This window comes from Canis aureus, chromosome 1 (genome assembly GCF_053574225.1).
Source record: "Canis aureus isolate CA01 chromosome 1, VMU_Caureus_v.1.0, whole genome shotgun sequence".
Lineage (NCBI taxonomy): Eukaryota > Metazoa > Chordata > Mammalia > Carnivora > Canidae > Canis > Canis aureus.
Genome location: NC_135611.1, coordinates 103,929,873 through 103,946,489, shown reverse-complemented (window position 1 = coordinate 103,946,489; position 16,617 = coordinate 103,929,873). Strand labels below are relative to the sequence as shown.

Sequence of the window (16,617 nt, the reverse complement as noted above, 5' to 3'; positions counted from 1 at the left end):
TTCTTTTTTCTGTTCTCTGTGGCTTAATCTATTTTTTTTCTAGTTCCTTCAAGTGTAAAGTTAACCTGATTATTTGAGATCCTTCTTTTTTTTTTTTTTATTTGAGATCCTTCTAATGTCTGAATATATGTATTTATTGCTATAACTTTCTTCTCAGAACTGGTTTTGCTGCATCCCACAAGATTTGATATGTTGTATTTCCATTTTCATTTGTTTCAAGCTAATTTTTAATTTTCTCTTGACTTCTTCTTTGACCCATTGTTTAGAAGTGGGTTGTTTAGTTTCCACACATTTGTAGATCTTCTCGCTTTCTTTCTGTTGATTTCTGTTTTATAATCACTCTAGTCAGGAAAGACAGTTGGTGTGGTTTCGATCTTCCTAAATTTGCCGAGGTTTATTTTGTGGCCTATCACATGATCTGTCCTGGAGAATGTTCCACGTGCACTTGAGAAGAGTGTATTGTGCTGTTGTTGGACAGAATGTTCTGTATATGTCTGTAAAGTTCATTTGTTCTAAAGTGTGGTTCAATTACACCATTTCCCTGTTGATTTCCTGTCTGGATGATCTATTCATTGCTGATGGAGGGTACTGAAGCCCCTTGTTATAATTGTACATGGTCTATTTCTCCCTTAAAATCCATTAGTATTTGGGGCACCTGGGTGGCTCAGCCAGTTAAGCATCTGCCTTTGGCTCAAGTCACGACCTGGGATCAAGCCCCACATCATGCTCTTTGCTCAGCAAGGAGCCTGCTTCTCCCTCTCCCTCTGCCTGCTGTTCCTCCTGCTTGTGTGCTCAAGCACACACTATCAAATAAATAAATAAAATATTTTAAAAAAGATGTTAATAGGGCAGCCTGGGTGGCTCAGCAGTTTAGCGCTGCCTTCAGCCCAAGGTCTGATCCTGGAGTTCTGGGATCGAGTCCCACATCAGGCTCCCTGCATGGAGCCTGCTTCTCCCTCTGCCTGTGTCTCTGCCTCTCTCTCTCTGTGTCTCTCATGAATAAATAAATAATCTTAAAAAATAAAAAAGATGTTAATATATGCTTAATGTATTTTGGTGTTTAGGTGTTGGGAGCATATATATTTATGAGCATCTATCTTCTTGATGTACTGACCTCTATCATTATATAATGATCTTCTTTGTCTGTTGCTAACTTTTTTGGCTTGAAGTCTGTTTTGTCTGACATTAGTATGGTTTTGCCTGCCATCTTTTGGTTTCTGTTTGCTTGGAATATCTCTTTCATCGGTTCACCTTGAGCCTGTCTGTGTCTTTATTTTATTTTATTTTATTTTATTTATTTATGATAGTCACAGAGAGAGAGAGAGAGAGAGAGAGGCAGAGACACAGGCAGAGGGAGAAGCAGGCTCCATGCACCGGGAGCCCGATGTGGGATTCGTTCCCGGGTCTCCAGGATCGCGCCCTGGGCCAAAGGCAGGCGCCAAACCGCTGCACCACCCAGGGATCCCTGTCTGTGTCTTTAGAGCAGCAATGAGTCTCCTGAAGACAGCATAGTGTTGAGTGGGTTTTGTTTTGTTTTGTTTTGTTTTGTTTTGTTTTAATCCAGCCAGCTGGTCTGTGCCTTTTGATTACTGAGTTCAATTGATTTACATTTAGAGTGATTATTGCAATGTAAGGACTCACTACTCTCCCTTTATCTTTTACCTTCTGGTTATGTTGTCTCTGTTATTTCTTTTCCCTCTGTCTACCTTTGTAAGTCTCCCGTTCTGTCTCCCATGGTGGCTTTCCATCATGATTTGCTCAGTCTGTGCATTTTTTCCACATGTCATGTCTTTGCTCTAGATTTTTGTTCTCTGGTTACTGTGAGGTTTACATCAAACAGCTCATAGATAAAATAGTCCCCTTTATACTGATAGCGTATTATCTTCCTTTGCCTGCAAAAGTCCCATCCTTTTACTCCTCCTCTTGTATATTTTTGATGCCACAATGATCTCTTCTTATGCCGTGATTTCATTACTGAATTGCACTGGCTATGTTTTTTTTTTAAGATTTTATTTATTTATTCATGAGACACACACACACACACACAGAGAGAGAGAGAGAGAGAGAGAGATAGGCAGAGGGAGAAGCAGGCTCCCTGCAGGTAACCTGATGCGGGACTTGATCCCAAGACCCTGGGATCATGACCTGAGCCAAAGGCAGACACTCAACTGCTGAGTCACTCATGAGTGAGGTGCCCATGGTTATTATTTTTAATGCTCTTTTTTTGTAACCTTCATGCTATATGTAAATTTTAAATATACTATTCTGAAAAAGCTATACTTTTCTAATGCTGACTGTTTACCACCTTAATCAGAATTTTGTGTATTTATGTCTTTGTGGTGCAGCTTGAAGAACTCCCTTCAGCATTTCTTGTAAGGCACATCTAGTGGCAACAACTCCCTCAGTTTTTGTTTGCCTGAGAAAGTCTTTACTCTCCTTCATATCTGACGAGTCGTCTTGGCTGGCAGTTTTTGTCTCTCGATATTTTGAATGTGTCATTCTACTCTCTCCTGACCTATAGACTTTCTTTAAGAAATCTGCTTATAACCTCAGGGAGGTTCCTTTATAGGTTACTACCTTTCCCCTCCTGGCTGCCTTTACAGTTCTGTCTTTATTACCGTCTTTTGGCACATTGTTGTAGTGTGTCTTGGAGAAGGTCTTTTTGCCTTGAGATAAGGTGTTCTGTTAGCTTTGTGGACGTTTATGTCTAGTTTCTTCCCGGGGTTTGGGGAGGTCTTAGCTTTTGTTTCTTCTTTTTTTTTTATTGCTTTTGTTTCTTTAAATACACTCTGTACTCCCCTTTCCCTCTATTCTCCTTCTGATATACTCGTTAATCGTGTGCTCTTTCCTCAAATGGAGTCTGGTCATTCTTGTAGGGTTTCTTTTTTTTTTTTTTAAGATTTTATTTTTTTTTAAGTAATTTCTACACCCAACGTGGGGCTCAAACCCACAATCTCCAAGATCAAGAGTTGCACACTCCACCAACTGAGCCAGCTAGGTGCCCCTCTTGTAGGGTTTATTTGCTTTAAAAATCTTAGTTCCCTCTCATTTTCCACCTGAATCATTTCTAGATCCCTTTATTCAGGTTCCCCTGTTCTTTTTCCTAGGTGATCTGCTCTATTCCAGTGCTTTCTAATGTGTTTTCCATCTTATTTATTGAGTTCTTCAGCTCCAGAATTTCCATTTTGCCTTTTTTTAGAATTTCAGTCTCTTTGGTAAGATACTCCTATTCATTAATTTTATTCCTGAGACCGTGGTATTGACTTTCTGAGTTTTCTTGTAGTTCATTGAATTTCTTCATAGCAATTCTTTTGAATTCTTTTTTTTTTTTTAAGATTTTATTTCTAAGTTGACTACACGTCCAACTTGGGGCTCGAACACACAACCCCAAGATCAAGAGTTGCATACTTAATCTACTGAGCCAGCCAGGTGCCCCAGCATTTTGTTTGTTTGTTTAGGGGGGAGAGAGAGAGAGAGAGAGAGTGAGTAAGTGGGCAGGTGGGGTGGTGGGGTTGGGAAGGAAAGGGGCAGAGGGAGAGAGAGAATTTTAACCAGGCTCCATGCCCAGAATGGAGCTGGATGCAGGGCTCCTTCTCAAGACCCTGAGATCATGACCAGAGCTGAAACAGAGAGTTGGACACTTAACCCACCCAGCCAGCCAGGCCCCCTGCCCCAACTCTTTTAAATTCTTTATCAGATCTCAATATTGTGTCTTTGAGTTTGGTTGGTTGCTGGAAAGTTGCTATTTGATTTTTATGATGCCATACTGTTGTGTGATTTTTCATAGTGTTTGATGAGAAGTATCCGTGCCCCGGCACTTGAAGTAGCGAGTGCCTACTGATTTAGGTTAAGTTCTGTTCACTTTGATTCTAATCTGTTGGTTCAACAGGTGAGTCAGTAGGAGCTTTTCTTTTATTTTCCAGAAGGTGGCGCTAGGGCACAATCTTGGTTTCTCTTGCTCGCGATGTCTCCCAGCTCGCCAAGCCTCCCACGTAAATTCGATTATGCACGTTGGGGGAGAAAGTGGGGCCGGGTGGTGGTGGTGGGGAGCTATGCGCTTAGCACTGCTGCTTCGGGTCTATCTCTGCTGGAGGGTGTCCTTGAATGGGGGGGGGGGGGTCCCAGAGCTGCTCCTGGGCAGACAGGGAGATTGTTCCTTCAGCTCTGCCTGTTCCGTCTTGGAGTTCTCTTCCCCCAAAATAGGGGTGGTGCTGAAGAGCGGGGGAAGGGGGCGTCCCCCAGCTGCAGTCAGGCATGCAGACTTTCGTACCCGCCTTACACTGTCCCCCACCTCCACCGTCAACCCTGTAGTGCTGTAGCCGCCTGCGGGTCCCAGCCACCTACCTTCCATACACAGAAGGATGGCTCCCTGGTGTCCTGTGGGGCTGTGCAGAGGTGTTTTTGTTCAGGTACAGGCGTGGATTTGTTGTGTTTGAAAGGCGATAAGAAAAGGAATGACACTTGTCACCATGATGCTAATATCACTCTGGTATAAGATCTCAAACAAGTTTATAACAGTGCATGTACTTCATGCCACGGGAGACCAGATGTCACTCGCCCCAAAAGCACCTGGGCATCCCTCTGTGTACACAGGTCCTGGCACATGGTAGTGCCTCAACAAATGCACAGTGGCTCACTGACAAGATGCCCAGTGTAAGCACGACTCACAAAGATTTTTTTCAAGGATGTGAAAAAATGCAAACTCACCATAACTCACCGTCTTCTTCCCACCCAGTGAACGCCACTTCCAGCATCACACCGTGGTCACTCACAGTCACCTGATGGGATAAGAGCTGGCTCGGAGATGGAGAAAACCTTTTCATTGCAGAGACCTACATGTGACAGCCTTAGCTCTAGCATTGAAAGTTTTTGAACCAATTTTTGCCATCGTCTCTTTTCATTCCCTGATACTCCAAACAGGACGAGGTTGTAAAACAAACCTCAAAAATCAAGTGGATATACCAGAAGAGGGAAGGCATTCCTCCCCAGAACCAGTTGCTGGTGAATTTGGAGGTGTCGTCGTTAGCTCAAGCTGCTCTAACAGAACACCATAGACTGGGTGGCTCAACCAGCAAGTGTTTTTATTTCCCACAGTTCTGGAGGCCGGAAATCTCAGATCAGGGTACTATGGATTCTAAGCGAGGGCATTTTTCCCGGTTTACAGACTGCTGCCTTTTCCCCTGGATCCTCACATTGTGAAGAGAGATCATCTTTCTTGTGTATTTTATAAGAAGAGGCTAATCCCTTTCATGAAGACTTAATCCCTTATGACCTAGTTATCTTCCAAAGGCTGCACCTTTGAACACCATCACATTAGGGATGCAAACTTTTGGGGAACACAAGTATTCAGTCCATAGAAGGAAGATATTCCAACTCAAGTGTTCTTATTCTTGGCTCCTCACTGGCTCCCGTGGAATTAAAAATAGTTCAGAATTCTAGTATTCAGAACTGACAATTCTGGCGCCGAGGATTTTTCTTTTATTTTCTTTTTTTCCAAAAGATTTTATTTTTATTCATGAGAGACAGAGACATAGGCAGAGGGAGGAGGAGCAGGTTCCATGCAGGGAGCCCGACACAGGACTTGATCCCAAAACTTCAGGACCACGTTCCGAGCTGAAGGTGGATGCTCAACTGCTGAGCTACCCAGGCGTCCCACTGAGGATTTCTTTTTTAGAATGTTTTAAAACTACAAATTCAATTTTTAGATAGAGTTACAGAACTAGTCAGGTTGTTTCATACTGGATGAATCTTGGTGGTGGGCTTCAAGGAAATAGTCCACTTTTTGTATTCCCTTGTTACCCATTGCATGGCTGCAGGATTTGTAGTGATAGTCTCTGTTTCATGCTGAGTATTGTCAGTTTGTGTCTTCTTTCTGTTTACCTTCCTTTGTATTGCTAGAGGTTTGTCAATTCTCTTGATCTTTTCAAAGAATCAGTTTTTAGTTTCACTGATTTTTGCTATTTTTTCCAACTCTATTGACTTATGCTTCTTTTTTTGACTTATTATGCTTCTATGTTTATAATTTTTCTTCCATTTTTGTTTTAGATTTTTTTCTTAAGGTGTGAGCTTAGACCATCCTTTTTAACACGAGCAGTGAATGTTCAGCACTGATTTCTCTGTATCCCATTGTTTTATGTTGTATGTTTATTTTAATTCTTTTCATTGCATTTTAAAGATTTTTTTGAGACACCCTCCCCCTTGACCCATGGATTATATAGAACTATGTTGGTTTAGTATGCATGTTTTGAACTTTTCTTGTTGCTTCCTGTTACTGATTTCTGGTTTGATTCCATGGCAGTCCGAGAACATCCCCAATGTTGTGTCTGTTTTGTGACTCAGGGTACAGTCCATCTTGGGGAGGACCTCAGGGCACTTGAAAAGAAAGTGCATCCGAGTGCTGTAGCAGGTGTTCTACATGATATCAGTCAGCCTATTGGTGGATAGTGTCATTCAGTTCTCATATGTTTGCGCCTTCTCTGCCTGGTAGTTCTATCCAGTATGGAGAGAAGTATGTTGAAGTCCCCAAATACAATTGTGGATTTGTTGAATTCCTCCTGAAGTTCTTTTTTTCTTTCTTCAGGTATTTTGAAACTCTGTTGTTTGGCATATCCACACTGAGGATTGCTCTATCTTCTTGGTGGATTGACCTTTTATCATTATGTAATGTCCTTGGTTATTTTCCTTGCTCTGATACCAAAAGATACTTTACCTGAAAGCAGTGTAGCCACTTCTCCTCTTTCTTTCTTTCTTTCTTTCTTTCTTTCTTTCTTTCTTTCTTTCTTTCTTTCGATACATATTTATTGAAAACACTGTAAGGGAGCCGCAGGTAAGACAGCAAAGGAGAGATATCTTTCTGATACATCGTTCAAAAAGGAGGGCAAGGTATCTTCTCAGAAAAACAGAAAACTGAGATTTCCTACTCATGGGTGGAAGATCTGCACTGGGGGCGCCTAGCTGGCTCAGTCAGTGGAGAATGTGACTCTTGATCTTGGGTTCCAGCCCCACATTGGGCACAGAGGTTACTCAAAGAAATAAAATCTTAAAACACAGTTTCAAGTTTATAAAATGGAAAAAAAGAAAAATAAAAAATTACAGTCAATACAGCATGCTGTAGATGAAAGGATAGACAGGTCAGTGAAATAGCGTAGAGTCCAAAAATCACCTGTTAGCCTATGCTAAGTTGATAGTTTTTTATTTTATTTTTAAAGAATATATATTTTTTTTTTAGAGAGAAAGAGAACAGAGGGAGGAGCAGAGGGAGAGGGAAAGAATCTCAAATCTCAAGCAAACTCCTTGCTGAACGCAGAGCCTGCTGCAGGGCTCAATCCTACGACCCTGAGATCGTGACCTGAGCCAAAAGTGAGAGTCAGATGCTTAACCAACTGAGCCTCAGGTGCCCCTTAATTGATTGATTTTCTTTAAAAAATGCTAAGATATTTCAATGAGGGAAAGAATAATTTTTTCGAGATATGGCACTGGAACAATTGGGTATCTGTCTATTGTTAAAAATGAACAATGGGTGGCTGGTGGCTGAGCCTGGGTGGCTCAATTAGTTGTCTGACTCTTGATTTCAGCTTAGGTCATGATCTCAGGGTCGTGAGATGGAGCCTCCATGTTGGGCTTCATGTTGGGCATGAAGCTTGCTTAAGATTCTCTCTGCTTCTCCTGTGCCCCTCCCTCTCTCACATGCCCACATGCTCTCTCTCCCTCAACCTCCCACAACATGAACCCTGACCATGATTACGTTGAAGTAGATTAAGACCTAAATGTAAAATCTAAAACTATAATAGTTATATAAGAAAATGCAGAGAAAAGATCTTTGTGACCTTGGGTAAAGCAGATTCCTTAGGACACAAAAGTTTGATCTGTAAAAGAAAAAAATAATTCAGGGACTCCTGGGTGGCTCCTGAGATTGAGTCCTGCATTGGGCTCCCTGCATGGAGCCCGCTTCTCCCTCTGCCTGTGTCTCTGCCTCTCTGTGTCTCTCATGAATAAATAAATAAAATCTTTTAAAAAAGAAAAAAAAAGAAAAAAACATATTTGGTTAACTTAAGCAAAGTTTACAACTTTTGCTCTTTAAGAAAGGTTTAAAAATAAAAGTCACAGACTGTAAGAAAAATACCTGTAAAGGAGATATTTGTTAACAGACTTGTGTCCAGAATATGTATATATTCTTACAGTTCATTATTAAAAAGATACACAATCCAATTAAAAGCAGGCAAATATTTAATCAGATACTTTATCAGGAATTAAAATAAATGTTGTATAGTGACAGATGGTGACTGTGTATCATGGTGTGTATCCAGTAATGGACAGAATCATTGAATCAATATGTTGTGTGCCTAAAACTAATAAAACACGCTTCTCTGATTGTGTTTTGATAAAAAATCTCAAAAAGACCAATAGCACATGAGAAGGTGCTCAGCATCATTAGCCTATCAGAAAAATACCAAATCAAGACACACCAAATAACTACAAGAAACAGGTACATTCATACATACATTTATGGAAATTCATACATTTATGGAAATTCGGGGTATGACCCAAGTGACATGTTATATCGGTGTAACAAAATACAGATTGTTCAGCATTGCATAAAGTAATAATTTGTTGGATAAATTTTTATGCCCTATCCTGTCCTCTGCCCCAGGTGAGGAGTACAGAAGAGGAAACCATCATCTTGTCCTGAGTGGTTCTCAACAGAGGTGAGAACGCACATTCCACTGGAAACCATTCCAGGTCAGTGGGTTCAGTGTCTTCAACACCCGTCATTCCCCTCAGCAACCGTGAGACCTGTAGGTGGAGACGGATAGAGAAAGGTCAGAGGAGGGAGGAAGAAAAGGTTATTTCTCCTGGTCTCCAAACATAGGTTCTTCATCAGGGGAAGTCTACCCGCTTCTCCTTCTCCATATCTAGGAGTGTTTGAGAGAGTGTGGAAGTGTTAGTTTGTTTACATGATGATTGGGGCTTCAGCTGACTTAGTGAGAGATGAAGGAGATGCTGAATGTTCTTGTAATGAACCAGACAGTCCTACATGATAAAGAAATATCCCACTGGAAATTCCAGTCAAGCCACTGTTGAGAAACATAGGAGGTGGGGCACTTGGTGCCTCAGTGGTTGTGTGTCTGCCTTTGGCTCAGGTCGTGACCTCAGGGTCCTGGGATGAGTCCCACCTCAGGCTCTCTGCAGGGAGCTTGCTTCTCCCTCTGCCTGTGTCTCTGCCTCTTTCTCTGTGTCTCTCATGAATAAATAAATGAATCTTAAAAATAAAAAAAGGAAAGAAAAGAAACACTGGAGGTCCCCAGAAAGAAAGTTTGGTATTTACAGTGCCTCCATACTAGGACAGCCCATGAAAAAGAGATGAGTTTGGTTGTTTTACTTGGTTCCACTTAGAGACTCGTTGTGGCTTGCCAGGTTTTAGGCAGGACACCCACCATAATAACCAGAAACGGGGCTGCCAGACCCAGTCAGATGAGGTCAACCTTGGTGTGATTTCCTGGTGCCATATCTGAGGAACCTGCAAGAGACAAGTGCTCAGCGCTGGCCACAGAGCACCCTCACTCCTCCTAGTCTGACTGTCAGGAAGTCAAGGCCTGCTTGTGTCTCCCAGTCAGTGGATAGCCGAAACTCCCAAGCTCAGTAATCAGAAAACAGACACAGAAGCACCTGGACGCAGATTACACTGTGTCCCATTGTCTCTGGGGCGACGGTTTCTTAAAATTCCTAATCAGGACAGCCCTGGTGGCGCAGCAGTTTAGCGCCGCCTGCAGCCCAGGGTGTGATCCTAGAGACCCCAGATCGAGTCCCATGTCGGGCTCCCTGCAGGGAGCCTGCTTCTCTCTCTGCCTGTGTCTTTGCCTCTCTCTCTCTCTGTCGCTCATGAATAAATAAATAAAATTTTAAAAAAATTCCTAATCAGTTGACAAAATATAAATGCACATTAGTGAGGGCCAGGGAGAAACCTACACGTGTGATGCGTCAGGACAAAGAAGAAATAATGCGAAGAGGAGAATGGATGGGGAGGGAGGGGAAATCTTAAAACCCCCAAAGACAGAGATCGCTGCTAGTCACAGGTTAGGTCACGTGGGGGAGAAAGCCACTGTTCTGCTTCCCAGTTTGTGCACAAGCGTTCCTTCTGATGTGATTCTCTGCTCTTGCCAGCTCCCAGGGCCTCAGTTCTGTCACTGTGACATCGAGAACGGCAACTCTGTAGAGAGAGAGTAGGACACATCGGCGAGCACTCTGATGCTGGAGTCCCTGGTCCCTGTGTAAGGCCAGGTCCCTGCTACAAAGATTTCCCCAGATCAAAATGACAAAGTTCTTGGCTTCTGGTTTCCGATGGGGTGTGTGAGAAGATCGGGAAGTCCCCGATCTACAATAACAGTGAATAAAAGTCCTGTAATTCTTGTTAGATTTGAGATGGAAATGAGGTCACAGAGCAGCCCTCTATCCCCCGAACTGGAGAGGCCAACCCATGAATACAGAGAATCACAGCTCCCCGGAGTAGAAACCCGCAAGCCAAAACCTCCATGGGAATTGGTGCTGGGTGGGCATGTGGGGTTTGGACAAGTCTGAGAGCTAGAAACTCTGGGGAGCTGATAATGGGTGCCTGGTCATGGGGTCTGAGAGTTTCACTTCCAGGATCTCCTTGTGAATAGCCAAGAAAAATCCCCTCCTGCTTCTGGCAGGGGAAGAGGAAAGGAAATATACCAGAGCGCTGTGTTCTTCTTAACAAGGCCAGAGGAAACTAGTTAACTCAGCCTGACCTGCTGGGGTTTTTTCAGAGCCTAACTGACCTATAGAAAGAGAAACACCCAACCCTAGCCAGCTCTGACCACCCTTCCCACCATGGCAGGGGGGCTGAGAAACCCTGTGAGGGTCACACCCTGAGGGCACAGGCTCCCCGCAAGCTGGAGCCCTAATCCTGGGACCATAGGAGGCTTCCACCCCTTCACTACCAAGTCACTACAGGCCATTCCTTTGCCCAGCACATCGTGGCTGGTCATCAAGCACAAAGTACTGGGTGTGCCAAAAGCCAGAAAAACCCAAAAAGCAAAAAACAACAACAAAAACCACGAGTTTGAAGAGACAACAGCAGCAAAATCAAATGTAGAGATGGCAGAAATGTTGGAACAATCAGCTCAGGAATTTAAAACAACTGTGATTCACATGCTGAGGCTCTTGCAGTGAGCAAGAACAGATGGCAATGTAAGCAGGAAGGTGGAAATCCTACAAATGACTCAAGAAGAAGCTCTAGAGACTGAAAACACTGTGGCAGAAATGAAGAATGCCCTTCAATGGGCTTGTTGGTGGCCTGGACATGCCGAGGGGAGAGCCGCTGTGCCTGAGGATTTGTCCACGGAAGCCTCCAAAACCATATAGCAAACAGAAAACAAGACTGGAAGAACACAGAACAGGGTATCCAAGGGTTGGGGACAGAGGTGTAACCTGTGTGTAATGGGATTAACAGGAGAGAGAGAGAAACAAAAGAAATTTAAGAAATAACAACTGAGATTTTTCTCCAAATGAACATCAGACATAAAACCACAGATCCAGGAAACTCCGAGAAGAGCAAGCAGGATAAACATCAGAAACAAGACAAAAACTACCCCTATGCGTGTCATTTTCAAACTAAAAAGTCAAAGATTCAGAAAATCCTGAAGGAAGCCAGAGGAGAGAGCACCTCACCTGTAGAGGAGCACCAGTAGGAATCCTATCCGACTTCTTGGAAACCACGTGGGCAGGAAGAGAGTGAGCGAGATGTTAAAGCATTAAGAGAAGAAAGCCACCGACCTGACACCCCGAAAAATTATCCTTCAAAAGCTAATAAGTAAAGACTTTTTCAGACAGACAAAAGCCGAGGGAATTTGTTGCCAGTGCACCTGCCTTGCAAGAAATGTGCAAGAGGGAAGGTGACACATATCAGGACCTCGGATCTGCGTGGAGAAAGGCAGAGCATCACAGAAGGAATAAATAAAGGTAAAGATAAGCGCTTCTCTTTTTCTTGCTCTTCAATGATCTAGCAAGTAACTGTTTGAAGTGACCTTAGCTACACTATCTGACTGGGTTTGCTTCTGTACAAATATGTGTGTATGTGTGTATGTGTCTATGTGTAAGTGGAATGAACTCTGGCGAGGCTGCAAGGCATGCAAGGGGGTTGGGGTTATTTTATTCTAAAATCGTCTCAGTTGTTACCTGTCACCCACAGGTCTAAGCTGTGGGTGTGAGGCCCAGAAAGGAGCATTGATTTGGTAGTATACACATCTGTAACTGCCATTGTCCCTGACTTTCACAGTCCAGAAGGTGAAGTGAATCACATCCCCTAATGATCTCTGGACATCTACAGGTTCAGGAATTCCCTGCTTCAATAGAGCAAACACGATAAATGCAACCATGAGGTCTGTCTTCTGGTACTGCAGAGTCACATTGTCTCCTGGTCTCACCGTAAGCCTCATCTGAGCCAGGAAGGAAGGTTTAGGTAAGCTTCCTGGAAGAGAAAGAGGGTCAGACATCATGGGGAAAAGCTCAGGGTGCCCTTCATCCCTGGTGTCTTCGAAAGTCTTTTCTCGGGGCGCGTGAACCCAGGGGGTACCAGGCCCACCTTTGCCCAACTTTGTGAGCAAAGTCTTGTCGAGGGATCAGGATTTCCCTTTCATTCATTCCTGATAAGACTAGTGCCCTCAGACTGCTCCTGCCATTGTTGAGCCCCTATGTGGGAGAGGAGACAACCTAATGTCCTCCCTTCTGAGTCCCTCTTGAGCCTCTTATGCAGGAGGGGCAGATAGATCAAGCCAGACTCTTTCTGGGACACTTCCTTCTCACCTGTAAACACAAAGGATGTCACTGGCTGGGGAACACTGGTGGGGGGGCCTCTGTCTGGCAGTATTTGCAGCTGTATTTCCCAGAGTCTTGCTGACTCAGGTTGACCAGGCGGACTTCAGCCATTCTACTCAAATGATCCATGGACATCCAGGGTAGTTGGATTCACCCCTTGCTGAGAGTAAACTCTATGTTCCTGACAGGAGTCCAGTATCTCAGGGTCACATTAATCTTGGCAAGTGCCAAAAAGCTGGATGAGGCGCTGAGGAAGGGTTTGCGAAGCATCCCTGGAAAGAAGAAGAGCCCAGGGCTGGATTTGATGAGCTTGTCAGTTCTCGGAGAGCCCTTGGAGAAGAGCTCATGTTGTAATTGTCAGAACGGCGCTTGGCCAGAAAACAAGAGACAGACAGCAGGTGTTGATGAGGATGGGAAGAACAGAGATCCCTGTGGGCTATTGGTGGGAATGCAAGTAGGTACAGACACCGTGGAGAACAGTATGGTGGTTCCTCCAAAAGCAAAAGATAGAACTGCCTTGTGATCCAGTGATCCTACTTCTGGGAATATACCTGAATGAAGTAAAAACACTATCTCATAAAGTTATATGTGCCCCCATGTTCTCTGCAGCATTATTTACAACAGCCAAGACTCAAGCAATCTATGTGTCCACTGATGAGTGAATGTATAAAGAAAATTTGGTGTGTGGGTCTATATAATGGAATATTATTCACCCACAGAAAAGAAGGAAATATTGCCACTTGTGTCAACATGGATGGATCTGGAGATATTATGCTAAGTGAGATGAGTCAAACAGGGGAAGACAAATACTGTGAGATGTCATTTATATGTGGAATCTAAAAAAGGGAGGGGAAAGAAATCGTAGATACAGAAAATGGATGGTTGCCAGAATAAAATGGGTGAAGGGGTCAAAAAGTACAAAAAGTACAAATCTCCAGTTATAAAGTTAGTCCTGTGCAGCAGGGGGACTGTACTTAATACTGTGGTGCTTATTTGGAAGTTGCTAATAGATCTTAAAAGTTCTTGTAACAAGAAAAAAAATGACCAAAAAATTGTCAGCTGTGTGGTAATGGGTGTTAAGTACATTTATTGTGGTGATCATTTCCCAATATCTACAAATCTTGAATCATGTTGTGCACCTGAAACTAATATGATGTTATATGACAATTATATCTTTAAAAAAAATGGGGCACCTGGGTGGCTCAGTGAAGCATCTGCTTTTGTCTCAGGTCATGATCTCAGGGTGCTGGGATCGAGCCCTTCATCGGGCCTCCTGCTCAGTGAGGAGTCTGCTTCTCCCTCTGTCCCTACCCCCTCGCTTGTGCTCTCTCTCAAATAACTAAATTAAAAAAAAAAAAAAAAAGAGGACAAAGCCTCTGCCCCTTGATGAGACCTGGAGAAGCAGCATCGATGCTGCAGAATGAGGGCAAAGAGGATATCACCAAGCAACACTTACCATCGGTCATCTTGCTTCCTCGCCCAGCACACAGCCCCGTGAGAGAACCGTCCATGAGACACGAGCACCCACCTGGAGCCCCGTCCTGAGGGGCCTCCCCAGGGCTGCTGCTGAGAAAGGACCCTGGAGGTCATGCACCTGGGTTCTCATTTCCTCACACTGGCCTGTGGCTGCAGCTGTGCTCTCAGCGACTGCGACGTTTCTTCCAGAAGGTCTCTTGCTCGGCTCACTCGTCACACGGCCCCAAGATCTGCCCTGGTTCCATAGAAACCCTTCTGTTTTCATCTTCTATCCAAACCACCCTTATTCTTGGCATTTGCTACTTGAGTCCGTGTTCTATTTCCTTAATTCCCCATCCCCCAGGGAAGAAGGCAGGACCACGCAGGAGATTGGTGAGCCTGCACTGGGCAGTGCTGCCGGCTTAACTCCTGATGATGTCTAGACCCTGAGCGGATTTGGGAGCCCCCAGACGTCTCTCCTCTGCGATAAGAGTAACCCCCATAATGAAGGTTTTTTGATGCCCTGGGTGGCATGAATTAAGACAGAAATGATTTGGTCATAAAAGCTGAGAGTTTGTAAAAGTCTGCATCTCATGGCACTGGAGACACAGGATGTCAGCTCTAAGCAGGTGGAAGCCAGGGACTCTGTGTCCTTCACCTCAGCATCCCCAGCGTCCACGCAGGTCCTGAAGGTACTGGGACCTCAACGAATGCACACTGACTGGCTGACGAGATGCCCAGTGTAAGCACAGCTCAGCGTTTATCAGGACAGTAAAAAATGCAGACTCTTAGGGCTGTTTAAGTCATATCTTAAACCTCAAGGACCAGACAATGACAGGGCGTTCCAGATAGACACTGACTCCATTTATGAATCTTACTGATGCTGGGTCCTCTACTAAATCGTAATCTTTTTTTGGAACGCTATGTTTGTAGGATACTCCAACACTGGCTACACGTTGGGCTCCCCGGGGGGACTGTGGGAACTCCCAGAGCTGATGGTGACATCAGCAAGAGGGCCCCCACGAAACCCAGTACAATAAAAAGACAGCTACAGATGGATGGAAATAGCTCTGTGAAGTCTCTGGACTGCAGCGAAGAAGCGGCAGAAATGCTAAGAGCTCAAAAACCAGGCAGAAGTAGAGAAGCAAGGGCAGCCTTTGACCTGCTGCACTGCATCCCCGAGTCCAAAGCAGCTTGGGACCAGGGGGGATCCCCTCAGAGGGGTTGCACCCCACGGGTAAGGAAAAGCAGGAGAACCCCAGCAAGCCTCACCCTGGGAGCCTGTACAGGCTTTGCTTCCAAGAACCCCATAGTATTCACCCGACACTGCTCCTAGCTGACAGTGGCCCACAGTCCTGGCCACTGGGGCTCCCTGGGGCTGGAACTGTCACTGCAGTGGGACCTGCTCCCAGGAGCCCCGGTTGCTGCTGTGCCCAGTCTCTGTGACTGGGACACCACGGTGCCTGACCAGGGACACCGCTGCTCTGCGCCCGGCCCTTCAGTACAAAGTTGAGGTTTGCTCACTCATCCTGTCCTCTGGGTCCTGAATTGCTCACACTGTTACCAGGTGATGCCTGCAGCTCTGGGTGCTCCTCCCCGTGGGTCTGGAGTTGGGAATCAAGCCGGCCATCCCCAGAGTGTGCCACTGCTGCTGCATCCTGTCATCCTTGTGCCACTGCTGTGTCTCCTCCCCAGCTGGAGCTACTGAGGCTGGTCTGCAAGACCCAGACCCCACTCCCATGGGAGACCCATACATGTCCACTCCTCAGTCACTACTGCAGCTGCCTGAGGGGGAAAGCCTCCCTACCAAAGCCAGACCAGAAGAGCTGGAAGAGGTGACCATTCTGCCAAACGTGCAGATATCGATGCAGCGCCACTGGAAGCATGAAAAAGCAAGCAAATGACCTCACCAGGGAACACAGTAATTTTCTGGGAGTGGACTCCAAACAGAGAATGGTAAGCTATCTGAGAAAGACTTTAAAGTAATTATTTTAAGGAAGCTCCTCAGGATTCAAGAGAACATGTGTTGGTAACTCCGTGAACTCAGGAAAGCAATGCATGGACAAAACAGATGTTCAACAAGAAGAAAGACCCCCGATTGGACAGACCTTGTCTCTGTGCATCAAAGCCCTGAGGCCTAGACCCTTGTATCTCCTGTCCAGTCCCTGCAGAGAGGTGGAGCCCCCAGGACAGACCATTCCCTGCTGTAATGACCACACTGGATGGGCAGGATATATGCCGCTTCAGCTGTTGCTGTAACTCTGCATAAAGGTGGAGGACCCACAGCACACAGGGAGCAAAGTGAGCAGTTAGGGTGGTGAGAACAGG

The 16,617-nt window shown here is 44.9% G+C and overlaps 2 long non-coding RNA genes across 2 annotated transcripts in view; one reads left to right on the top strand and one right to left on the bottom strand.

Annotated features, from left to right (window-relative positions):
• The window catches only part of LOC144324356 (uncharacterized), a 49,873-nt gene that overhangs the window by 2,704 nt on the left and 30,552 nt on the right, over window positions 1-16,617 (top strand). The window contains exon 2 of the long non-coding RNA XR_013389895.1: window positions 8,651-8,739. This is a non-coding gene — a long non-coding RNA (uncharacterized LOC144324356). The remainder of the gene's footprint in view (window positions 1-8,650; window positions 8,740-16,617) is intronic.
• Window positions 8,487-15,626, bottom strand: LOC144324358 (uncharacterized). Its single transcript, XR_013389912.1, has 2 exons — window positions 14,291-15,626; window positions 8,487-8,793 (listed from the first exon to the last, which is right to left on the bottom strand). It is a non-coding gene; the product is annotated as an uncharacterized LOC144324358 (long non-coding RNA).